The 13,748-nt window shown below is 46.9% G+C and overlaps 1 protein-coding gene and 1 non-coding gene across 2 annotated transcripts in view; one reads left to right on the top strand and one right to left on the bottom strand.

The window, feature by feature from the left end:
- The window catches only part of LOC140460064 (uncharacterized), a 507,032-nt gene that overhangs the window by 52,272 nt on the left and 441,012 nt on the right, over positions 1-13,748 (top strand). The window lies entirely within an intron of this gene.
- trnae-uuc (transfer RNA glutamic acid (anticodon UUC)) lies at positions 8,280-8,351 on the bottom strand. The gene has a single exon. It is a non-coding gene; the product is annotated as a tRNA-Glu (tRNA).

Genomic DNA, 13,748 nt, shown 5'->3' with positions numbered 1-13,748 from the left:
AAATCCTTAGTATAGAATTGTAAGGGAAAATGTTGCCGAGGGCAGAATATCGGGTCTTAACAGCAAATGCCAGGAAGACATTCGACAAAGTAAAACCATGACAATGTCGGTATAAATAAAGAACTTTGATAGCAATGAGGAGGTCACACGTCAGAGTTCAAGATCATGGTCGTGACAAAAAGAAAAGGTACTCTGCAGATATTGGATATTGTGATTAAGTAAGTTTCTAGGTGCTGTAGTTGGTTGAATACGATAATAAGAGATGAATTAGCCAAATCCACTCATGTAATTTGATGTCGGTAACCATAAAGCAAGTGCATACTATTGATTGATATAGGCCAATTGCGTGCAAGTAGGCCATTCAGCCCATCGAGTCAACATTGACTGACCGTCCCACCCAGACCCAGTTCGTTACCCTATCCCTGTAACACTGCATCTCCCATGGTCAATCTACCGTCAACTGCACGTCCATTGGACCGTGGGAGAAGGCCAGAGCACCAGAGGAAGCCAATGCAGACACAAGGGGAGAATGTGCAAACTCTACACAGACAGTCGGCCCGATGGTGGGATCAAACCCAGGTCACTGATGCCGTGAGGCAGCAGTGCTCACCACCGTGCCACCACCACATGCTGCTCTCGAAAGAAGTGAATTTCAAAGACTCGAGAACACTTGTGAGAAAAACAAAACTCTCCTATCTTAAATGAGAGACTAGTCTCTGGCTAGAATTGAGTTGACATTACATTTGCATTAAGTCCTCTCCAGATGTTATACAGCTCCATCGGGTCATCTGTTTCTTCTAAACTCAAACTGATACAAGCCCAGCCTGACATCCCCTTGTCCCCGATTATAAGTTGAGTAAATGAGTGACCCTCGACCTCACTGGCATGACAAAGGATGCCCTTAATCCAAGTTGACCTTAACTGTCCAACCTCTTGACCCCCACGCCACAATGTGTTCAGCCGCAACTCAGCCCTAAACGAGAGCAGAGGAACTGAATAGACAGCAGTGAGGTGGACATTGCATTCCCAGAGAATATTGTTCAAGTATGAAATTTGTTCAGCTCACATTCGGATCACTGCAGGGACTATGTCTTTGATCCCAATAACAGTCTAGTTTTGTTGTACATTGTGTGTGTTTTATCTGTGTTTCACTACATAATTTTCTGTTGCTGTCATTCCCGTTAGGATGTGTGAATTCAGTACCAGATAACAGTCTCAGTTCTGAATTTTCCTTGAGGATTGGTGTAGGACGTACTAAGTGTCAGTCAGAATGGAAGAAACTCTACTGTTTATTTAACCCTCTGCTGTCATTGTCCTGGGACTGTATGAATGGGGAAGTGAAGAGGACGTTTTACTCTGTATCTAACCCAATGCTGTTTCTGTCTTGGCAGTGTTTGTTGGGGACAGTGTTGAGGTAGCTTCACTTGAAATTCAAGAGTAGAGGAAGCTTTATTCTGATTGTCATCCCATGCTGTCCTTGTCCTGGGAGGTTTAGATGGCATCTATAATTGAAGTGAATGCAGACTTGGCTGTGGGAGTGGACGGTACTTCTACCTGAGCACACCCATATTTGAGATTGCTGTGCTGATCAAGACAATCTCAGACACCTTCATTCACTTTTCCAACCAACCACAGGGTGGTTAAGGATGGGTATAAATGCTGGCATTGCCAGCGATGCCCACACCCCATGCATGAATAAATACTTTCTGTTTAAAAGTTACATTCACGTTCCAAACCCTCTAATGTATGATTACTTACATGGAAAATTCCTGTCTGCTGGAATTTCATTTTAAAACATAGGAATATGTCAACCATGTTGAAATATAACAAGAACAACAAATGGAGAATTTAACAGGTAATGAGCAGGACCAGAATGCTGAGTCAGCCTGACCCCCATGGCTGAGAGAGTTCACCCAGATGTTGAAGTTACACCAGTGCCTTTTACTCTTGCAGCTTCCACAAAAGTTTGTCCCTGATGTAAGATCATTCAATGACCCGAAGTACGAACTGTTTTTATCTCCATAACTGGTGCCAGACTTGCTGAGTAAATCCAGCCCTTCTGCTCGACCCTTTTATGGGATTTGAGCTTCCCTAAGTCAGTGTAATGAAGAACTGCAGATGCTGCAGATCTGAAACACAAAAATGCATCAAATGCTGGAGAAACTCAATAGGTCTGGCAGCACATGTGGAGAGAGAAGCAGAGTTAGCATTTCATGTGCTGTGACCCTTCTTCAGAACTGTTCTGGACGCAGGCCAGGAAATTGACTCTGTTTCATTCTCTCTCTCTCTCCACTGGTGTTGCCAGACTGGCTGAGTTTCTCCAGCAAGTTCTGTTATGACACTTTCACAAGGTTGATGTTTGTTATCCATCCCGAAGTGAAAGGTGTCTTGCTTGTGCCAATTCAGAGGGCAGTTTAAGAGTCAACCACATTGCTGTGGTTCTGGAATCACATGTAAGACTGACTATGCAAGGATGACAGTTTCCATGCTGAAAGGACATTGGTGAACATGGGTTTTTATGACAATTGACGTCAGTGCCATCGATACCATACTGAGACTAACTTTGTGTTCCGCATTTATGATTTGAATTATTCACATCTCACCTCTTTCTGTGGTGGGATTTGAACTCATGTTCCCTGGATTACTCATCCTGTGACAATATGACTACACTGTTGTTTCCCATTCTTGCTATTTTGTGTTTGCTGTTCACGTCTCTGTCCTCTGATGTTTGGGAAATTGAACCTGTTTAAAAGATTGCCCTAAACTTGTCCCTTTGACCAAGTCTTTGGTCACCTATCCTAATCTGTGCTCCGGTCATGTGATTTTTAAAGGAATTCTCATTGTGTTCATGTGAAGCACTTTGACATAGTTAACTGTACCACAGGTATTATTTGAATGCAGTTTGTGTCCCTATCTTAATATCTGAAAGTACAGGGTCATATTTTAAATGTAGAAGACAACAATGAGGATGATTTCTTTTCTTTCTGAGGGTTGTGTGTCTTCTTCAAAAGGCAGTGGATTCAAAATCTTTAAGGCAGAGGTAGATCGGTTCTTGATAACCAAGTGGATGAAAGATTGTCAGGAATGTGTAGGAATGTAGAGTTGAGGTTGAATTCAGATCTGCCATGATCTTATTGAATGTTGCAGCAGGCTCGAAGTGCCGAGTGCCCTACTCCCAACCATGATATGTTTGTATCAAGCAGTCTGTGTCTCCCATCTTATTGCTATGAACTGGGTCATTCCTTTCCAATATTGCCACTTGTAGACAGTTAATTGAACACCAGATGCCCCCCTATTGGGAGCACGCACATTGAAGCAATTGCAGTATTTATTGTGTTAATTTTGTTGCTTCTTACTCAGTGCTGCTGAGAATCTTCGAAATAAAAACCAAAACACTTCTATTATTATCGCACTAATGGAAGTGTAGGTTTGGATGTAACATTGTTGAATTAGCCATTCCCATCTCTTCCAGAATTTTGAGTATAAAGCCCTCGAGTCTGGTTTCTACCCCTGAAACAGTTCTTATCAAGGTCATGTTTGACATCCTTTGAAACGGTGACAGGGATGAACATTCCCTCGTCGACCTGCGGACAGCCTTGATCAGGGTTAATGACAGTACTGACCCTCTCCAGCATCACTCTATCCTCTGGGGGGGTCTGCTTTTAGCGTCTTCCATTCTTATTTGTTTTACCGTAGCTGCTGGTGTTGGCATCTATACTGATGATATCCAAAAGTGCCTGAACACCACTTCTCTCCCGACTCCTCGATCATTCATAATTTACCAATAATTTCATCTGAATGCCTGCCCAATTTCCATCATTGCATAACCATAAACATTCCCTTAGTTAAGTATTGTGTAGTGTGAATCCATTGTTTTCGCCCAAAGTTCGACGTGAGCCCCCCCCCCCCCACCCCAGTAACTCTGTTGACAGCCTTCATGTCACATTTAAAACTAGGATCGATAGATTCGTGAAGAGTCGGGGGATGAAAAGTTACAGGAAAAGGGCAGGAAAGTGAATGTGGGGAATGCCAGATCACCCATAATCCTACTGAATAGAGAAGCAGGCTCAAGGGGCTGAATGGCATATTCCTGTTCCTATTTCTTATCGATCCCGAGCCCTTACCTCTGATACAGGACACTGACTTCAGTGTGTGCCATTACTGAGAGTGCTGATGGTCCCTTGTGTAATGTCAACAACTTAGCAGCTGCTGAAACCTCTTGCTCCTTTATTACCTCTAAACACAATAAGCCAATGTGTTCAGGGGAGGCGATGGCCGACGTTATTGTCACCAGACTATTCACCCAGGTAATGTTGTCGGGACTTGTGTTCAAAACCTACCACGGCAGATGGTGGAATCTGAATTCAATATAAATCTGGAATTAAGAGTCTAATGATGAAATCGTTGTGGTTTGTTGTAAAAACGTATCTGGTTTCCTGCTGTCCGAACCTGACCTGATCTACATGTGATTCAGATCCACTGTCAGCTGGTTGAATCTTCACTGCCCTTTCAATCAAAACCTCCACTATAACCTCCCTGCATTTATACTCCATTTAAAGGCCAATCTCCCTTTTGCCTTCCCTATTAGTCACTGTGTTCCCAGAATCAGGATTGTGGATCAGTTTAAAGTAGGTCCTATATCTCTGATTACATCGGTACACAAGGGAGTGAAGAAAGGTTTAAGCACACTGGCCTTCATCAATTAGGGCATTGAGTACAGATGTTGGCAAGTTATATTGTAGGTACAAAGGACGTTGATGAGGCTGCACCTGGAATATTGTGATCAGTTTTGGTCCCCTTGGTGTTCTGACTTCTACACCTCTGGGTTTGTGTTGAACTTGATGGGATACTTTGTCCAACTCAGCATGTTCAAACAGGGATTCATTTGAAACTTTTCAGGAGGTGAGCACAACAAGATTGAACTATTCAAAGTTACTTGGACTCTATTTTAAACTTACATCAGGACTAGTAGTCAGAGAGACACATACAGCATGGAAACAGACCCTTTGGTCCAACTTGTCCATGCTGACCTGATATCCTAAACTAATCTAATCCCATTTGACAACACCTGACCCAAATCCTGTGGCACCTCATTTCATATAAGTACCACCCTCTGCATGAAGAGGTTTTCCCTTTAATATATTTCGCCTCTCACCCTAAACCTATGACCTCTAATTCTGGACCCCCCATTCCAGGGAAAAGACCTTGTCTATTAACCTGTCCATACCCCTCATGACTTTTTAACCTCTATTAGGTCACTCCTCTGGTCTCTGATGGTCCAGTAAAAACAGTCCCAGCCTATTCAGCCTCTCCCTGTAGCTCAAACCATCCAACACCCAGTAACATTCCCGTAAATCGTTTCTCACAGAGAAGTCAACGTTTCAGTCATGAAGAAGGGTTAATACCCAAAACGCTGACTACTCCACACCCTAGTGCTGCCTGGCTTGCTGTATTGTCCCAACCACCTGCTTGCCTACTTCGGGTTGCAACATGTAGTGGCTCAGTGTTTACCACTGCAGGCTCACAGCGCCGGGGACCCAGGTTTGATTCTAGCCTTGGGTGGCTGTCTGTGAGGAGTGTTCATATTCTCCCAGTGTCTGCGTGAGTTTTCTCTGGGTGATCCTGTTTTCTTCCATAGTCCAAAGATGTTCAGGTCATGTCGATTGGTAATGCTTAATTGCCCATAGAGTTCGGTACATTAGTCAGAGGGAAATGGGTCTGGATGGGTTACTCTTCGGAGGGTTGATGTGGACTTTTTGGGGCAAATGGCCTGTTTCCACACTGTAGCTAATCTCATCTGCACCACTTTTGTTACCAACGAATGGCTGAGTAGACTCGATGGGCCGAATGGCCTAACTTCTGCTCCGATGGTCTTGCGGTCTTACGTTTCTCTGGATCATTTCATTGGGCAATGTGCAGTCACTGGCTCAATGAGCAGCAGTTTCCAATGAAAGCAAAGCTCATATGATGGTTGAACTCCGACAGTGTGGAAACAGGTCCTTCAGCCCAACACATCTGCACATATTCCCCGAAGGGTAACCCACTCAGATCTATTTATCTACCCTCAATAAATTGCACACAGACCCCCCAAGGATGGAAGCATTCCTGGGTTCCTGGTGCCATGAGGCAGCAGTGCTAACCGTGAGCCACCATGAGGTTGTGGTTGTGGGGCGTGGGGGAGGCAATTCAGTCCAGCAGAAAACAAAAACAGCCCAGCTACTCTCCCACTGCACCCACTGTCAGAACTGGCAGGAGGTTCAGTCCTTGGGGGTGACTAAAGGCAGCGTCACCGGTGGGATCTGATTGCTGGGAGCGCTGGTGCCCCCGCTGGTGCTTCAGCAAGTTGCAGGAAAACATGAACCTCTTCCCACACTCGGGCCAGCTGAAGGGCCTCTCCCTGGTGTGGACACACTGGTGCTTCAGCAGGGCGGAGGAATGCTGAAGGACTTCCCGCATTCAGGGCAGCAGAAAGGCCTCCCTCCTCCGCCCCTCATCCCCCCGTGTGGACCTTCTGGTGCTTCAGCAGTGTGGAGGAGCGAGTAAAGCACTTCCCACACTCGGACAGGAGAACGGCATCTCCCTGGTGTGGACGGACTTGTACATCAGCAGGGCTGAGGAATTGATGAAGGCCTTCCTGCACTTAGGCAACTGAACGACCTCTCCCCCATGTGGACCCACCAATGGGCCAGCAGGTCGGAAGAAAGAGCAAAGCCCTTTCTGAACGGCTTCTCCTCAATATGGACCCACTGGTGTCTCAGCGGGTGGGAAGAACTGCTGAAGGCCATCTTGCACTTGGGGCCGGAGAACAGCTTTCCCCAGTGTGGACCAACTGGTGCATCAGCAGGGCAGAGGCCTACCCGCACTCAGGGCAGCAGAAGGGCCTCTTCCCCTCTGTGGACCCATTGGTGCTTCAGAACACTTTCAAATTTCACAATATCCTTCTGATAGGAGGGAGACCAGAATTACACACAATATTCCAAAACTTGTCTCAAAAATGGCCTGTACAACCACAACATAACCTCCCAACTCCAATACTCAGTCAGAGGATTGGGAAAGCTTTCAAAACCCACACAAAACAAACAGGAAAGAATGGAGGGATAAACCGAATTTTTGAGAGTCAGCTTGAAAGCATCAATGAGAAACCAGTGGACTGCGTTTATTGGGTAGCCGTTCTCCTTAAATAGACTATATACGTATTTCTCTTGAGCTCTTCGTAGTTTCTCTGTGCTGCAGTGTGTAGTGGTTCGTTGAAATAATGTCCTGCTGAAGCGTCGTTTGTGGGTGTTGGGATGATTGCTTCTGTGGTTAATACTTGGTTTGGGTCTGTTGTTTTTCTGTAGATGCCAGTTTGAAATTCCCCATTGACTGTTCGCTCTATTGTGACATCTAGGAATGGCACTTTGTTGTTGTTCTCCTCCCCTTCAAACCAGGAGCCCCCCCCCACCCTTAGACCATAGTCTCACTACTTGGAACACCAATATACAGACTAGTCAAAGGCCTCTACTGAAGACTAAAACACCAAGTCGAAGATTCACTCCACTCCATTTACTCCATCCAAGAATTCCTGAACACCAAAGACACTAAGATAGAAGAGGATGGAATAATGTTGTCCTTTGACAGAACAGCCCTGTTCACATCCATTAACATCAACGTGGCCAAAGAAAACTGAAGCCACTACTCGAAGAACCAAAGACACAAACACAGCACCAACTTCATCAGCAAAGATAACACTGTCAAGCTCGTGGAGCTGTGCTTTACCACCCACTTCATATTCAGTAACAAGCCCTACAAACAAATTAACGAAATACCCATGATACCACCAGCAGCATCAGGATTCCTCGCAGAAGCAATAATGCAGAGACTCGAACAAACAGCCCTTCCAACGATCCAACCCAAACTTTGAGTCCGCTACAGCGATGACACTTTTGTCATCAAAAAATGAAACCAATTAGAGGAAACCTACAACACCATCAACAATATCCTTACTGGCACAAAATTAACAAAAGAGGAGAACAACAACAAAGTGCTATTTCTAGATGTCACAGTACAGCGAACAGTCAATGGTAAATTCAAAACAGCCTCTACAGGAAAACAACGCACGCGAATCAAGAACTTAACTGCAGAAGCAATCATCCCTACATATACAAACAAATCTGCATCAGGACACTATTTCAACGAGCCGCTACACACTGCAGCACCCAGGAACTACGAAGATCAATGAAAAAATTGTACAGAGCATTCAAAAAGAACGGGTCGCCGATAATCCCCGGGAAAATAGCTTCCATGACCGGGAATCGAACCCGGGCCGCGGCGGTGAAAGCACCAAATCCTAACCACTAGACCACCAGGGAGATGCTGACACAGTCTGATAGCTCTACTGAAAATTTCTTCCCTGCCCGGAAATCGAATCCGGGCCATGGTCGGTCGAAGGCTTTCACCTGTGTATCCAACAATGTCATTTCTTATATCCATTGCTCCCGTTGCGGTCTCCTCTACATTGGGGAGACTGGAGACTCCTCGCAGTGTCAAGACACAGCGCTTGAGGGAACATCTCCAGGACACCCGCAACAATCAACCCCATCGCCTTTTGGCCCAACATTTCAAACCCCTCCCACTCTGCCGAGGACATGCAGGTCCTGGGCCTCCTCCATCGCCGCTCCCTCCCCACTCGATGCCTGGAGGATGAACGCCTCATCTTCCGCTTGGGTTAAATTCAACCCCAGGCCATCAATGTGGACTTCATCAGTTTCCTCATTTCCCCTCCCCCACCTTACCTCAATTGTAGCCTTCCAGCTCAGCACTGTCCTCATGATCTGTCCTACCTGCCAATCTCCCTCCCCACCTATCCGCTCCACCCTCCTCTCTGATCTGTCACCTCCATCCCCACCCCCATTCACCTATTGTACTTTTTGCTACCTTCGGCCCAGCACACCCCACCCCCCAATTTATCTCTCCACCCTGGAGGGGTCCTGCCTCTATTCCTGATGAAGGGCTTTTGCCCAGAACGTCGATTTTCCTGCTCCTCGGATGCTTTCTGACCTGCTGTGCTTTTCTAGCACCACTCTGATCTAAGCTCTGGTTTCCAGCATCTGCAGTCCTCATTTTGCCGACCCAATAAACTCAGTGTGCCAATTTCACATCAACAAACTGACACAAGTAGACACAACGTCTGCAGAAACCCTAGCCACATTACTTTACAATAAAGACATCTGGGAAATTATGTCCGGAAAACTCAATCCTCTCAGCATCATGGTAGCCCACAAACCTACCAACACAACTTAAACAGCGGCTCATGAACCTGAAATACCCGATACAAACTACCAGTAAACGAATGTAATTTACAAAATACCATACAAGGAAATATATACATGAAATCTGCCGCACAGTTCTCTGTGGCAAGAAATGCTGGGATGAGATAAGGAAGATTTTTTCAGCCAAAACGAATCGACACTGACTGGACAGCGATTTAAAATCAACGCTGTCAGCCCACGATGGAAGATCCGAAAGGATGTACAGTTTTCTTATTTCCTGAAGATTTACAAAGCTGAGACTGGGTTTTGGTGTTTGTTCCCTTTCCACTCCCAAGAGCTGCAGTGGTTGGGGCGGTGAGTTGGGGAAAGTGAAATGTGCCCATGAGCAGCATGTGGGTCTTTTTCAACTTCCCCTCCTCTGACAGCGCTGTGACTTGACTCTGATGTTCTCAGGGACATTTACTGACGCGAGACAGTGAAAATATTCTCATTCCTGCAGATGAGGAATTGTACCCATACGCCGGTTTCATGACAATGAGAAAGCTTAATTGGGATGTATGAAGAAGCTGTGAGCTGCAGTTGAAACAAGTAGGTGGAGTCAGATACGTCATCCATTGCCCCCGTGGTCCTGAAGAAATGTTTGCTTTTGTCTGCTTGAGAGACTTTGGACACTGGTGTGGCAGGGAGAATACTGAGATACCGAGTGAGGGAGATTCAGTGCGCTGACTGTGAAAAGTGCTTTAAACCATTTACTCAGATTGGGGAATTAAAATCACACCCCTCGCGGTGGGAAAGACAATGTCCCCACCCTGTTTGTAATTTCAAACCCAGAGCAACACAAGGAAAATCTCCACCCAATGGGCAAACCGTGGAAATGTGGGGACTGTGGGAAAGGATTCCCTTCCCCATCAGTGCTGGAAACCCACAGACGCATTCACAGCGGGGTGAGGCCGTTCTCCTGCTCAGTGTGCAGGAAGGGGTTCAGTCAGAGAGAAGCCATTCACGTGCCCCATGTGCTGGGGAGAGTTCACTCAGTCAGCTGCACTGCCCTCCCACCAGTGGGTCCACACTGGAGAGAGGCCTTTCACCTGCTGTCAGTTCCAAAATGGCTTCATCTGCTCCTCCCACCTGCGGTGGCGCCATCGAGTTCACGTGCCAGCGCAAGAAAATGAAAGGAGCGATGGCAAAGTGCTCCGATCAACCCAGCACTGGGGCGTCCCAGGTTCGAATCCCACTGCGGTAGATTGCAGAATTGGAGTTCGGTCAGTAATCTGGACTTCAGAATCTCAGGATGAAACCACTTTTAGGGGGAAAAAGCACCATCTGATTCACTCATGTCCTTTTTAGTGAAGGAAACTGCCGTTGCGGGAAAGGGTTTACTCAGTCATCCCAGCTGCATGTTTTACCGGGCTGTTCCAGGGATCCAGTTACAAACGGACAACTCAGCTGACCAACAAAGAAAGTGGGGTGGGGGGACTGGGTGCACTTTGACCTGGAGGTGTTTTCTTTAAAAACTACTTTTTGTATGCCTTTTTCCTGGGGAAATCTGAAGCTGTAACAAAATAGGGTCGGAGTAAAGGTTACCTGAACTTACCGCCCGGCTTAGACTCTGTGAGGTCCAACAGGTTTTTGTTTTAAAGCTGCTCATTTCTTTCAGCCTCCAGCACTAATGTCATGTCTCAGAAGGACCAGTGAATGAGTAGCTAATATTGTTCCAAACTGTATATTTTTTCAGGACTTCTGGTTCATTGTTTCATTGAAATTGCAAAGTTTACTGGCAACAGTGGGAGGTGTGGGCTGTATTCACTGGAAACAAAGTTTTAAAATCTCACAAACACCAGGGTATATTCTAACAGGTTTATTTGGAAGCACTAGGTTTCGAAGTGCTGCTCCTTCTTCAGGTAGCTGTGGTGTAGAATCACAAGACACAGAATATATCGCAAAAACATTAGACTGTCATGCAACATAAGTGACATATTGAAGAAACCGAGATTACTGTCAAATCTTTCATCTTTTAAAATGGGCTGCAGATTTCGGTTCACTAATATGTACATTCCAGAACTTCTTTTAAGTCACGTTCTCCAGGAAACTTGATGTTTTATAAAAGGAGGTAACACCTCACATCAAACAACGCATGAAAGCTGTGAGGTGAGAGTCTGTCTGTATCCCAATCTTGAGTCAGACTGGTTCTATTTCCAAATATATAATCCTGCAAATGCAAATTCACCCCAAATGTGTGAGTGCTTGAATGAGAGAGACAGTGTGTATGTGCGCGTGCAGGCTGGGTAAAGTGTGTGTGTGATGGAGTGTAATCATGTGCGAAGATGCATGCGTGGGTGTGAGTGTGGGGGGCGTATTAGTGTGTGTCTGAGAGAGAGCATGTCTGTCGGAAAGGCTCTGCACGAGCGTGTGAGTATGTAAGTGTGTGTGTGAGAGTGAGAGAGAGAGAGCGTAACAGTGAAGTGGGGTTACCTGTCATGTGACATGAACCCATGGTCGCGATTGAGGCCATCCTCCTGGTTTCCGAACTTGGCTATCAGCCTTTGCTGGGCCACTAAAAATTATTTAGCAGTTACACAACACACATTGGAGAGGGCAGGGTGGGACTTGTTTTTCGATTTGCAGAAGGTGGGACGTTCTGGGTGCTAGAAACGAAGGAATGCACATACTGGAGGACCTTCAGCACAGAGAGATGGAGCTGGAAGCCAGGCTGCAGACACGTTGGGGGATTCACTGTGGAAACAGACCGTTTGGCCCACCAAGTCCACACTGACCCTCCGAAGAACATACCCCCATCCCCCCGACCCGCCCGATAACCCCACAGCTAATCCCTGAATTTAGAACGCCCAATCCACTCTAGCCTGCACAACTTTGGAACATGGGAGAAAACCCGAGCACCCAGAGGAAACCGACGCGGACAGGGGTTGGGGGAGGGGTAGGAAAGTGCAAAATCCACACAGTCACTGTGAGGATGGGATTGAACCCAGGTCCCTTGCGCTGCGAGGAATCCCCTCTCCAGCTCTCGGCAATCAATTGGCTTCTCCCCAATCCTGGTGACACTCCAATCAGTTTGAGGAATTCAATTTGCTTCCATAGAGTTTCCACGGGGCAGGGGTCGTTGTTACTCGGCAGATTCAACGATCCAATGAAGGGCTCGTCTATAGCGAGAACACTGGTCCACATTTCGCTGAAAAATTAAAGTTCTCTCCGCAATTAGAACCCTTGAGTACTCCCACGCAGGCTGCGTGTATTCACGGGGATTCTCAATGCATGTTGATATTTGAATTCATTTCCTGCAGACAAACATTACCTCTCCTGGATTCAAACACTGCTGATATTCAGGTCCTGACTAAATTTCTTGTCCATGCCTGAAAAGCAAGTCCTCCTCTGCTAATAACTTGAGAAAACAGATCACTGCTGTCAGTGCAAGGCAGAAAATAGGATGAGAGAATTTTGGTTTGCACAGAACAGCCTTCTCTTTCTTCTCCCCGAAATCTCTGTCTCTCAATTCCTAAATCTTTCAAAGTATTCCAACCCAAATTCATCCTTCCATCCTCCTGCCTTTGCCCAGCTCCCCTCTCCTGAAAGTGCTGACCCTCTGTTCAGTTTCTCAGCCATATCTCGCCATCCTTAGTATATAGCCCACATCGTTATTTAGTTTTTAAAACAGAAAGGCAGTGGTTTGCTGATGCCAGGATGTGAGGGTGACTGCACTCACACAGTTTTCCAGACTCGTCTCTCGTGTCATTCAGAAAAGTCTGCACTGCACATGTGCAGAGAAGGGGATGCTGGGAGTGGGTGGGATGCATTCTCACCTCCCCATCCAATCATCCCCATATCGTCCCATGTCCATTCCCTCACCGCCACCCATAGTATCCCCTGTCCATTCTCTCTCTCTACCCTAACCTACCAGTCCCTTCTCTCTCTCCCACACATGCCACTCTCCCCACCCCGTCCATTCTATCTCTGCACCTTCTTCCCTCTGTCCAGTCCCTCATCCACCCTCTGTCCCCATCCATTCCCTTTATCGCTCCACCCTCTGCCTTCCCCAATCCAGTCCCTTCCCTCACACTCATTTTCTCTCACCTCCCACACGCTGCCCCCATCCATTCCTTCTCTCCCCCACCTTCTCCCGCCATTCATTGTTGCTCTCTTTCTCCACCCTCTACCCCGTCCATTCTCACCCAACCTTTGCCCTGTCCATTCTGTCCCCACCCACTGCCCCGACAATTATCTCCCCATCCACTGCCCCGTCCATTATCTCCCCATCCACTGCCCCATCCATTATCTCCCCATCCACTGCTCCCCGTCCATTCTCTCTCCACCCACTGCCCCGTCCATTCTCTCCCCACCCACTGCCCACTGTCCACTCTGTCCCGATCTACTGCTCCCCGTCCATTCTCTCCCACCCACTGTGCCCCGTCCATTCTCTCCCACCCACTGTGCCCCGTCCATTCTCTTCCGACACACTGCCCCCCGTCCATTCTCTCCCACCCA

This window comes from Chiloscyllium punctatum, chromosome 36, assembly GCF_047496795.1.
Source record: "Chiloscyllium punctatum isolate Juve2018m chromosome 36, sChiPun1.3, whole genome shotgun sequence".
NCBI classification, from domain to species: Eukaryota; Metazoa; Chordata; class Chondrichthyes; order Orectolobiformes; family Hemiscylliidae; genus Chiloscyllium; species Chiloscyllium punctatum.
Note: the sequence above shows the minus strand (reverse complement) of the source record. Positions and strands in the feature narration are given on the sequence as shown.